The sequence below is a fragment of the Setaria italica genome, chromosome I (assembly GCF_000263155.2).
Source record: "Setaria italica strain Yugu1 chromosome I, Setaria_italica_v2.0, whole genome shotgun sequence".
Taxonomy (NCBI): domain Eukaryota; kingdom Viridiplantae; phylum Streptophyta; class Magnoliopsida; order Poales; family Poaceae; genus Setaria; species Setaria italica.
In genome coordinates this window covers 36,496,442-36,506,351 of record NC_028450.1, presented here as the reverse complement: position 1 = coordinate 36,506,351, position 9,910 = coordinate 36,496,442, and positions in this window count along the sequence as shown.

The window sequence follows — 9,910 nt, the reverse complement described above, 5'->3', positions numbered from 1 at the left end:
TTAGTATATGTGACATAGTTAGGGCGGTGTTTGGATACTAGGTGCTAAACTTTAGCAGTGTCACATCGGATGTTCGGATGCTAATTAGTAGGACTAAACATGAGCTAATTATAAAACTAATTGCAGAACCCCTATGCTATTTCGCGAGACGAATCTACTAAGCCTAATTAATCCATCATTAGCAAATGGTTACTGTAGCACTACATTGTCAAATCATGGACTAATTAGGCTTAATAGATTCGTCTCGCGAATTAGACTCCATCTGTGCAACTAGTTTTGTAATTAGCCTATATTTAATACTCCTAATTAGCTTCCAGACATCCGATGTGACATGTGCTAAACTTTAGCATGGGGTATCCAAACACCCCTTTAGTTAGTTGTATTTAGTAGTTAGTAGTCAATTGATACTATCTGATTTCATACTAGACTTAGAATGTTTGATTTATTATGGACTAAATGAATTGTGCGTCGTTATATTGATATACTAGATGGAGAACGTAGTGAGCATATATCACGGAGGCACCATGGAAAGGGATGAATATGGATGTGTTAAGTTTGTTGCCATGCAATGCGAGGTTGTCATATTCGATGAGAAACCATCGTTTAGTGAGTTGCTTGCAAGGGCTCGGGAGGAGTTACATTGTCATGAAGATGATGAAATCACAGTCGAGAGTATACTTCACCTAGGTTCCCCTCTCAACATTCAAAGGAAGATGGTCCCAATTCGGTGTGCAGGCCAGTGGGAAAAATATGTGAGGACGGTTATGAATGGTCATTCCCCAAGTGTTGAAGTGGTTGTTCGTCGGGTGGGAGTTGATCCAAATCCTCGTCGGTTTTCCCGACCAATGGGTCAACGGGCACACTTCGATCCTCCCGTCCCAGAACCTGTTATGGACGTGGATGTTGCACCTACTATTCCCGATGCTGAATCTGCCCCTAATGAAGTAGTTGGACATGGTTGTCGGATTGTTGATGATGTGGCGGACTCTCCTAATGAGTTTCTTTTCACTCAGAATGATTCGAGTAAGTGTCTTACCGGTTTCTATTGTTGAGAGATAATCCATTCGTTCCATCAAGTTAATCTTTACTCATATTTGTACTTGATGGCGCAGGAGATCTTCTAGAAAATGTGGATGTGCCTCTAATTGATGCGCAAGTGGAATGTGGAGATGGATTGCGTGGCTCTAATAGTGTTGAAATTTTGAATGATGAAGATGCATACGAGATGAGAGTGGATATGATCGTCCTGTTGGAGAGATGACAGAGAGTGATATTGAGATGTTCAGGCGTATCTTCCCTGGACGTCGTGATCCGATAGTTCACGAGTTTAGCGACCTGACTCTTTCCGATCAGGCGTTTGCAGAAGGACGTGATGATGAGCTCCTAGAAGCTCCTGAAGCTAGTCCTAGTATGGTTATTGAGGAGGGAAGGGTATTTGAGGACCTTCCCGCATTGAAGAGATGGTTGCAAGCTTTTGCGGTGATACGGAAAAGACCGTACAAAGTGTTGCATTCATATGCGGAGCGCCGTTACACAGTTGTGTGTGACAAGGAACGGTGCCCATGGAGGGTTTGTGCAAGAAAGCAAAAAATCACCGGGAAGTGGAAGATCACAAAAGTTGTCGGTCCACACAATTGTGCTGACCATGAACTTACAGTGAGACATCCGCAGCTAACATCTACCCTCATTGCGAAGCGGTTGATGGGAATACTGAAGGAACAACCCAACATGAAAGTGAGAACAATTATCAGAACTGTTGAGGAGATTTATGGAGGTTATGTGATAACTTATGGTAAAGCTTGGAGGGCTAAGCAGTGAGCGTGGAGGATGATTTATGGGGATTGGGAGTCTGGGTACGAGCAGCTGCCAGTGCTTTTTAATGCAATTAAAGGGGTGAATCCAGGCATGCATTATGAGTACATCTGTTGGCGCTAGAAATCGGCTGATCGAATCCCCAGCGTTGGACACATGACCCGGGAGAATCTGCTTAGCTCCTGTTCGGGTGATCGCCCTGGTGCGGTTCGCGCGGCGTGCCAGCCAATCTGACCTGTTGATTGGCAAGGAAAGAAACGTGTCAGATCCCAGAGGTTGCAATCGGCTAAGGTTCCGATCTCGAGATAGCTTATCAGCGAATCTGCCGATTTGCTGTAATAAAGAAATCGGCTACAATGCAGCCGATTACTGGACAACGTTAATAAAGAAAACTGCTGGAGTAATCTAAACAACGCCACAGTAACAACACTAGGAATAGATCTAAATCGGCTATGCGTAAAATAATAGATTGAATAACGAAGCACAAGAAAGCCGAAAGTTCCAATTCCTAGCTGGATAACTGGTGATAAAACTAGAACAACAGGCAAAACCTAAGATTCTAGTGAATATCGATAACTAGTGAATAAATCTAAACGAAACGACAGCGATGCGCCCGAAGTTAAAGCTTAGATGTTACTCGGTAAACGGAACTTACAGAATCGGCCGGAGGTCAAGTTGATGCAGCCCCGCCAACCCGTACGAACTCGTGAGAAAGAAGAAAAGTATTGGCGAAGTCGCCTGCTCGAAAGTAAGTACGAGGAAATAGTAGTTTGTTGTATTGATTTGATGATGGTTACAAATCTATGAAGGTGGCTATTTATAGCCTGTTACAAACGACTTCTTAACCGACTAGAACTCTATCTCTAATTTTAAACGAAAATGAATATTTACAAGTACGACTCGTACTGGAGTTGATCATCATGCTCTCATGGGCTGACTCCCTCTTTATCTTCATAGTCCACTTTAAGCCCATACCGGCCCAATTGCTCCAACCTCCTAATCGGCCGATTTCTACCAACTCCATCAACAAAGGACAGCCGACTACTCCGACCCTAGGACCTAATATCAGGCGAGGCGGAGTTCCACCCCCGAAGGGTCGGGCGCCTCCGACTCTAGGACTCGGGGTCGGGCGAGGCGAAGTTCCACCCCCGGAGGGTAATCGGCCGATCCTCAACTGTAGCACCAATCAGCCGATTTCAAACCGTGACTTCTATGTCTTGCCACATCTCCTGATCTTTTCCTTTCCTGACGCCGATTTCATACGTGTCAAAATCTGACGTCAACACATGCCTCCCCAGTTTCGGAGTAAAACATAGTCTTTACTTCGAAATTCTTTTCAACTTCTCTTCCGAAACAAACGCATTGAAAATATCCTTCCGTTTCGCGGTCTCCAGCCTGATGATTGCAACCTTTTCGAAACAGGCGCCCACGACAACCACTCCTCCCGAAAAAATTGAAACGCCGGCGCGATAAAAATTCCGCTTTTACCCCTTCTCAGGCCACCTTTTAAATATCAGAACGACCCGTACTCCTCCTCACGAGCTCACGTCTTCCTTCTTTAGCGCACTGACCTTCTTCTTCCTCCAGCGCCTTCTTTTAGCCTCCAGTTTTCCCTCGGCATCTCCCCCCATCTACGCTCCTCCCTACTTTCCCAATGGCGGCACCCTCAAGTACTTCACCAATGCTCGAAGCTCCGGAGATGGCTCCACCGGCAGAAATCCCAGCGGCAACGGCGGCGGCTCCATCGACGGGAGAAGGAGCTCCATCGGCGGGAGTTGAGGCTTCAACCGAAGTCCCATCAGTGGCTTCATCATCCGCAGCTCCACCAGCGATCCCGCCAACTACAATGAGCTTCATCCCGGAGGTCATTACCGAAACTTTCCTTAATAATGCATTTACTTTTAGATCCGTTTTTACTCCCGCACCCTCTTCTTTCCTTTTTAGGCGGTTAGGCATCAGATTACCATTCGTCTCACAGAAACTCCCAGCCTTATCTGTCTCGGTCCCATGGGAAACCCGGATCCAACTGACCTAATCAATCTGGAAACTCATAGGATCCCTTTTAAGCAATCAACCATGGACTTAGATCACTGGTCAGGTACCTTCAGGTCATGACCGAATGAAACCCCCGGCTGGAGAGAATGGTACCAACGGATAGCCGCCTCCAAGAGAGTCCAATGGGATGAGCGCAAAATCAGCTAGTGCATCAATCTATCTTTATCCCAAATGGAAAGAAACGAGCTATTAGTGATAGCAGCCTCTTATTTCTGGTCCGACGCTCTCAATGCATTCCTTTTCGGACACGGACCTATGACTCCCACCTTGGCCGATGTGGTCATGTTGACCGGCCTTGACATCTCCTCTCCAGATACCCCTTTTTCGCCTTTTGGCCACGACATCTCATCGGCTGGACACAAAGGGAATCGGCGGATGGAAGGGATTCATCAAATGCAATAGAAGGGCCGGATCAGTCGAGAACAGAGAGCACACGGCCTTCCTGATTATGTGGCTAGAGAAACATTTTTTCTGTGGGAGAGCAACCGGTCCATCCACCAACACGCAGGCTCTGGCTGAGGCATTATCGACAGGGGCCTCTGTTCCCCTTGGAAAGCACCTATTGGGAGCAGCCTATCATATGCTGCACCAAATCGGCGTTAAACTATCCCAAGGGGAGCCGATTGGAAACCCCGGTGGACCCTAGTGGTTTATCAACTTGTGGCTTAACCTGCTGTAACGACCTCGGATGATAATCCTTTGCGTCAATCTTAATCCGAGTCCCTGATCACCTGTCTCCGTTTTTCCAAAGCCTAAGTGTTCAAACTCCAGATCTCCCGACCCCGTCGATCCGACCCCTCGCCGTGTTGTCCCCGTTCCGACCCCGCCAACCCCCACCCCACCGTCAGATCTTCCTAAGCCATCACACAGCGTCGCCCTTCAGTTCAAGCCGTGGACCACCGAGACTGACTGGTGGGCCCACGAGATCTTTTCCCCCAGATCTCCCGCGACAGGCGCACTCGAGTTGCATGCCCGCTTCAGTTTTTCCCCGCCGCGTGGCTCAACTCCTCCGACGCCCGCCGCTCCGCCTCGTCTTCGGCCCACGACCGGATGGATTCTCGCGCCCCCTTCCCCAATCGCGGCGGAAGCTCCCCTGCTACCCTTTCTGCAGCACCTCGCTGCCCGCGCCCATCATCATATCGCCAGATCCCGGCCGCAGAGCCCGATGCCGCCCGTCTTTTCCGTCACCTCGCCACAGTCGCGCCGCCCCGGTCTTCGCTACACGACGATTCCTCCTCCGCCAACCCAGACCGCGGCAGCGACAGCTCCTTTTCCCGCCCTGTCAGAAGCCGCCCCGACAATCTGTTGCTCTGCGCTCGCCCGCGCGCCCGCAGCCGCCTGTCTTCTCACCTGTGCGCCCTCGATCCTAGCATCGTTTTCCCGGTCACTTCCATCAGATCCACCGCACGACGATGCCCACCTCCGCCAAATCTCAACCACCGGCGCCTGCGCCGCCATGACGTCAGTGCCCAATGACCGCCGGCGTCATCCCCGAAGTCCTGCTCCACCGCCCTTATCGCTCAATCGCCGACCAGGCAGAGCACTCCATCGCTCTTTCCTGGCCTTCACGCCGCTCCCCCTTCTCACTCCCGCGCTGCTATAAAAGGGAATGCAGAAGCCCCGCCGGAGTTCCCCTCTGCCCCAGCTGCCATCTCTCTTACTCCCTGTTCGAGCTCACAGCGCCACCACCTAAGTCTGAGGAACTCTCCTCTCCGCGCAAACACCGCTTTCCCCGATCCGCCAGCCACTGCTTTCAGTGCTGCCCAAGAGCTTACTTGTGATCCACAAGAAGCACCGCCGCCACCGGACATCCTCGCCGCTGTCCCAAGCTCCTTAGTTCTTCCGCCCAAGCCTCCTCTGTAAGACGAAGGTAGGCTGCCGACCCTTGTTCGCTTCGCCCGACCCCTCTTATCCGCCCGACCCTGGTTCCGTCTCGCCCGACCCTGTCTGTTCCGCCGACCCTTCTCCGCCTCACCCGAGGGCTCGGCTGTATCTTTTTCTTTGAACCGAGGGTGTATGTGTAAAACTTGGGGACCTTTTAGCGTTGAGTCTGAGTACCCCTAGTACATCAAATCCTCTAGATTAAGAGTCAGATATAAGTTCCTTCCCTCTGACCCTTACCTCTTGATCTCCATCAACTCCATTGAACCTTCCCACCCTCCTGTAACTTGTCGCAAGTTTCTGGGCTCAGACTTGCAAGTGTTGCTGTTGAAATAACCATCTATGCTAACCAATGCATTGCATTCGTGTAGAGCTGCGTCTCGCCGACAGCTACTACGAGCTGCACCCGGTGCCAGAAGACGACGGTGAAGCTGAGCTCCTGCCCCCAGAAGCCGAAGCTGCCCCAGAAGTCGAGCAGTTCCCTTCCTCCTTGCTCGAAGGCAAGCCCCGGATGCATGAATCCCCTGTGTTTTACCAAACTTGTGCATGCCTTCTTTAACATGCTTGTGCATTTACGTATAGGAGTTGTTTGGAACCCTAGATGCATAACTTAGCTCCCTTGATCTGAACACTAGCTGTTGGACCGAGTAGATGCTTTGCTTAAATAGGAAACGGTAAAAGCCGAGTGATTTCCTGTCACTCGCGAGTTGTAGGAGTTGGATGCTTACCCTTCTGTTACAACTACAAGGACGATGGACGGGGCAGGGTTTTGGGTAACTCTTTGGTGGTCGGTTGATCGCCCCGTCTGTCTATGCAACTTGCTAAGGCCCGACAGTGGTGGTGTTCGTGATCAAGTGTTTGAAAGTACTAATCTCATACCTAGTATGGGATGGGGAAGCCTAGTACCCCTGCTGTCCCTGGAACGAGGTTCCCATGGTGCATCATGTGGGTGCAAGTGCGGTCACAGTACGGCAGAGGCCGGGACTGTGGAGCATTGCATGCCAAGGGAAGTTTGGACCTGACACGCGCTTGGGAATTGATGGGGACGGCCGACACAGGAAGCGGCCCTCGTGGTGCACGGATGTCGTGAGATTAGGTGCGCCATGCATGGTTAAGAAACTCGAATCGATTCGTCTGCCTCTCACAGTTTGAAACTGCTTGATCGCTATGTCACCCTGAGTAAATAAGGAATCTGATGATGACATGGTTTTGTTGATGATGTATATACCTTTGGGTTGGTTCTATGTTTTCTTAGAATAGGTTGCAAAACTTAGACCGAATAATGAACTTAGAACCGGAGCTAAAAAGGGATCCATCTAGCGCTTTTGGCAAACAAACCCGTCAGCCAAGAAGCCTTGCATGTCTAGAAGAGGTAGTTTAGAGCGCTCTCTGTCGGTTAAGTCTTGTTGAGCTTAGTAGCTCAGCCTTGTTGTGGCTCTTTCTTTTCAGGTGAAGTTGCTGCCTCCGAGCCTCCTTCTGTTGGCACTTGGCCGCCCCAACTCCCTCCGGGTTGGACGGTTGAGTGGGATCCCTCCTCGGACGGCGAGGAGAGGGATCATTGACGTCCCAGTTGGCCTCATTAGGGATGTCCGACCCCGACGAAGTAGCTTCCGCTTGTTGTTTTATCTTCTGTGGTTTTCTTTCAAACCTTGTAAACTCTGATGATGTTTTATAACCAAACTAGATGGTTAAATTGCTTAACTTAGTGGACTTGTTGTATTCTCTGGAACCGTTCACCCTCGTGTGGGTTTGCTATTCGGTCTTGTTCAAGTGGTTAAATCGGATGAAATCTGACGGCACTTCGTGTTTACTTGGTTAGGGCATGAGTGTCGCATATCAGGCGGCTTAATCATGTTTAATCAACCAAATTCGAAGTGGATCCGCCACAGCTGTACATGAGCAAGATCTCTCAGCAGCGAGTGGAGCACATGACATTCCCCAACATCGAATCGGCAGAGAATCCCACTGTCCGACGTCGATGTACGTCCTTCGCCGAAGCGGCATCGGCCTTTTCTGGTTGCTCATATTCTGCTACCAAGGTGGCCGAATACTTCAGGTGCTTTTATAATGGCTTCAGCGAAGATGCAACCAGCTGGTTCCCTTATCAGAGGGAGGACCCAATCTTTGAACTCCCTTCTTGTTTCAACTCAACCACTGGCCGATTCGATGAAGACCTCACAGATGAATTAATCAAACCGGGGATCTTACCGGCAAACTTTTTCTCGGGGAAAGATGCCCCTACTTATGAGTTCTACAACCCTTCCGTCGCAGCACGGCAATTCGGCCTAGGTCAATTGCCGATTTATGCATACTTCGCCGGCCGGGCAAAGTTCAGAGATGAACTCACCAAGGGTCTTGACTATAATCGGCTGCGTGATCGGATCCCAGACTCCAGCACCATAGATCTGACCGGTTGGATAGTAGCTCCTTTCGCCGTTCAACAGTTCAAGCTATGGTGGGCCGAATGGAAATAGTACCTGTTCTGCGCTTCTGCAGCAGTATACTGCAATCTCTTGGATCCAGCCAACATTGATCCGAACGCCGAGGTACTCTTCTTTTTCCCAGCCGATTTTCATTTCCCCTTATTTTTTACACATATATACTGACTCTTGCTGTTGACTCAGTCTGAAAGCCGCGCTCCCCCAAAACGCAGCCGGAGTGGTCGGCCGATAGAGGACCGTTATCCATACACAACATTCCCCCTCATCGGCTATCATGCCCCTTCTGTAGACGACATCGCCGGCCGAGCGAAACAGGCGCAGAAGAAAGTTGTCAAGAAGACCAGTCGTCGAGTGCGTGCCCGTACAGAATCGGCCGATCCACCCATGATCCCATCGGCAGAAACTTCGGCCGTGCCAACCCTTCCAACTGCTGAAGAGGTAGACGTTCAAGTCGCCACGGAAGCCAGAGCAGTCGCCGCGTCATTATTGGTGGAGGCTATATACAGGTAAACTTACTGTCCGATTTTCCCGATTGCTATTTCCATACTGATTCCTCTTATACTAGGCTGCAGAGACTGCCCTCGTAAATCCTCAGCAATCGGCAGCGTCCGAAGTAGCTGTTGAAACACCAGCGCCCCCTCCTGATCAACCAACGGTCACCCTTCAAGAAGCCGGCCCGAGCAGAGCACTGATTGTTGTTGAGTCCTCTTCTTCCGACGAGCCAATGGTGCCAGTCCCAGAGTCGAGGATGGCGGTCTCACTGATGCCGACGGAAGAAATCCACTTTAAAGAAGTAAGCAATCTTCCAACCTTTATTGGCCGATTTACTACCACCATCGGCTGATTTGTTTTTATTTTCATCTACCATTTTACAGAAACAGGACTCCCCTAATAATAGCCTCTTCTCGTTTGCGGTCGCGCTTTCTAATGATGAGGAGATCGCTTCCCGTCAGGTGAGTCCCAGAGGAAGCAGAAGAAGCTTTGGCGCCGGCCGCTTACATCGAGTCAATGCGGATTCTGATCTTCAGAGCTCTGCGTCACATGGCCGATCGCGCCAAACTGACCAAAACTCGTGAAGAAGAAGATTCGTACAAGCGTCAGGCTCAAGAGGTACATCAACCGATTCATTTTCTAGAGGACTCCCACCCTGGACTCGTCGGCATGATAGACCGCCTCAAACACCGAAGAGCAGAACTTGCCAAGGAGATGGAGCAAGTGACTAAGGAAATAGCCGCCGAAGAGAAGAGGCTTCAGGAGCTCCCCTCCGTCATCGCCGATTTAAAGCGGGAGAGGCAGCATCTGGCTCACGAAGCCTTTAGACTCCACCGCCACATGTCAGAAGTCCCGGGGTCGGCAGAGGATGACCAACGGGTCCTGGACTCGGCTGATCAGATCCGACGTCGAGCAATTGCGACCATCAACGCTCTTCTGGGCGATCTGTAAAAGTACTGGTTGTTTTGTACGAACATTAATGCCTCTTTTGACCGTCCTTCACAGCGCTCTCTTATTTATTGCCCTTTTTACTTCTGATGGGACGCGTCTTACCAAACATCCACGCTTTCTCTACTTATAAATGCCAGTCTTGGTCTTGCTCTTGAGAGCGTCTGTTCTACTTGATTCCTTTTCCCTGACTTGTTTTTCGTCGGAGCGTTCTGCGGTCATGTCTTCTTCATCTTCCTTTTCCTCTATTAACCAGGTAAGAGATCTGCCCCCGCCTTATT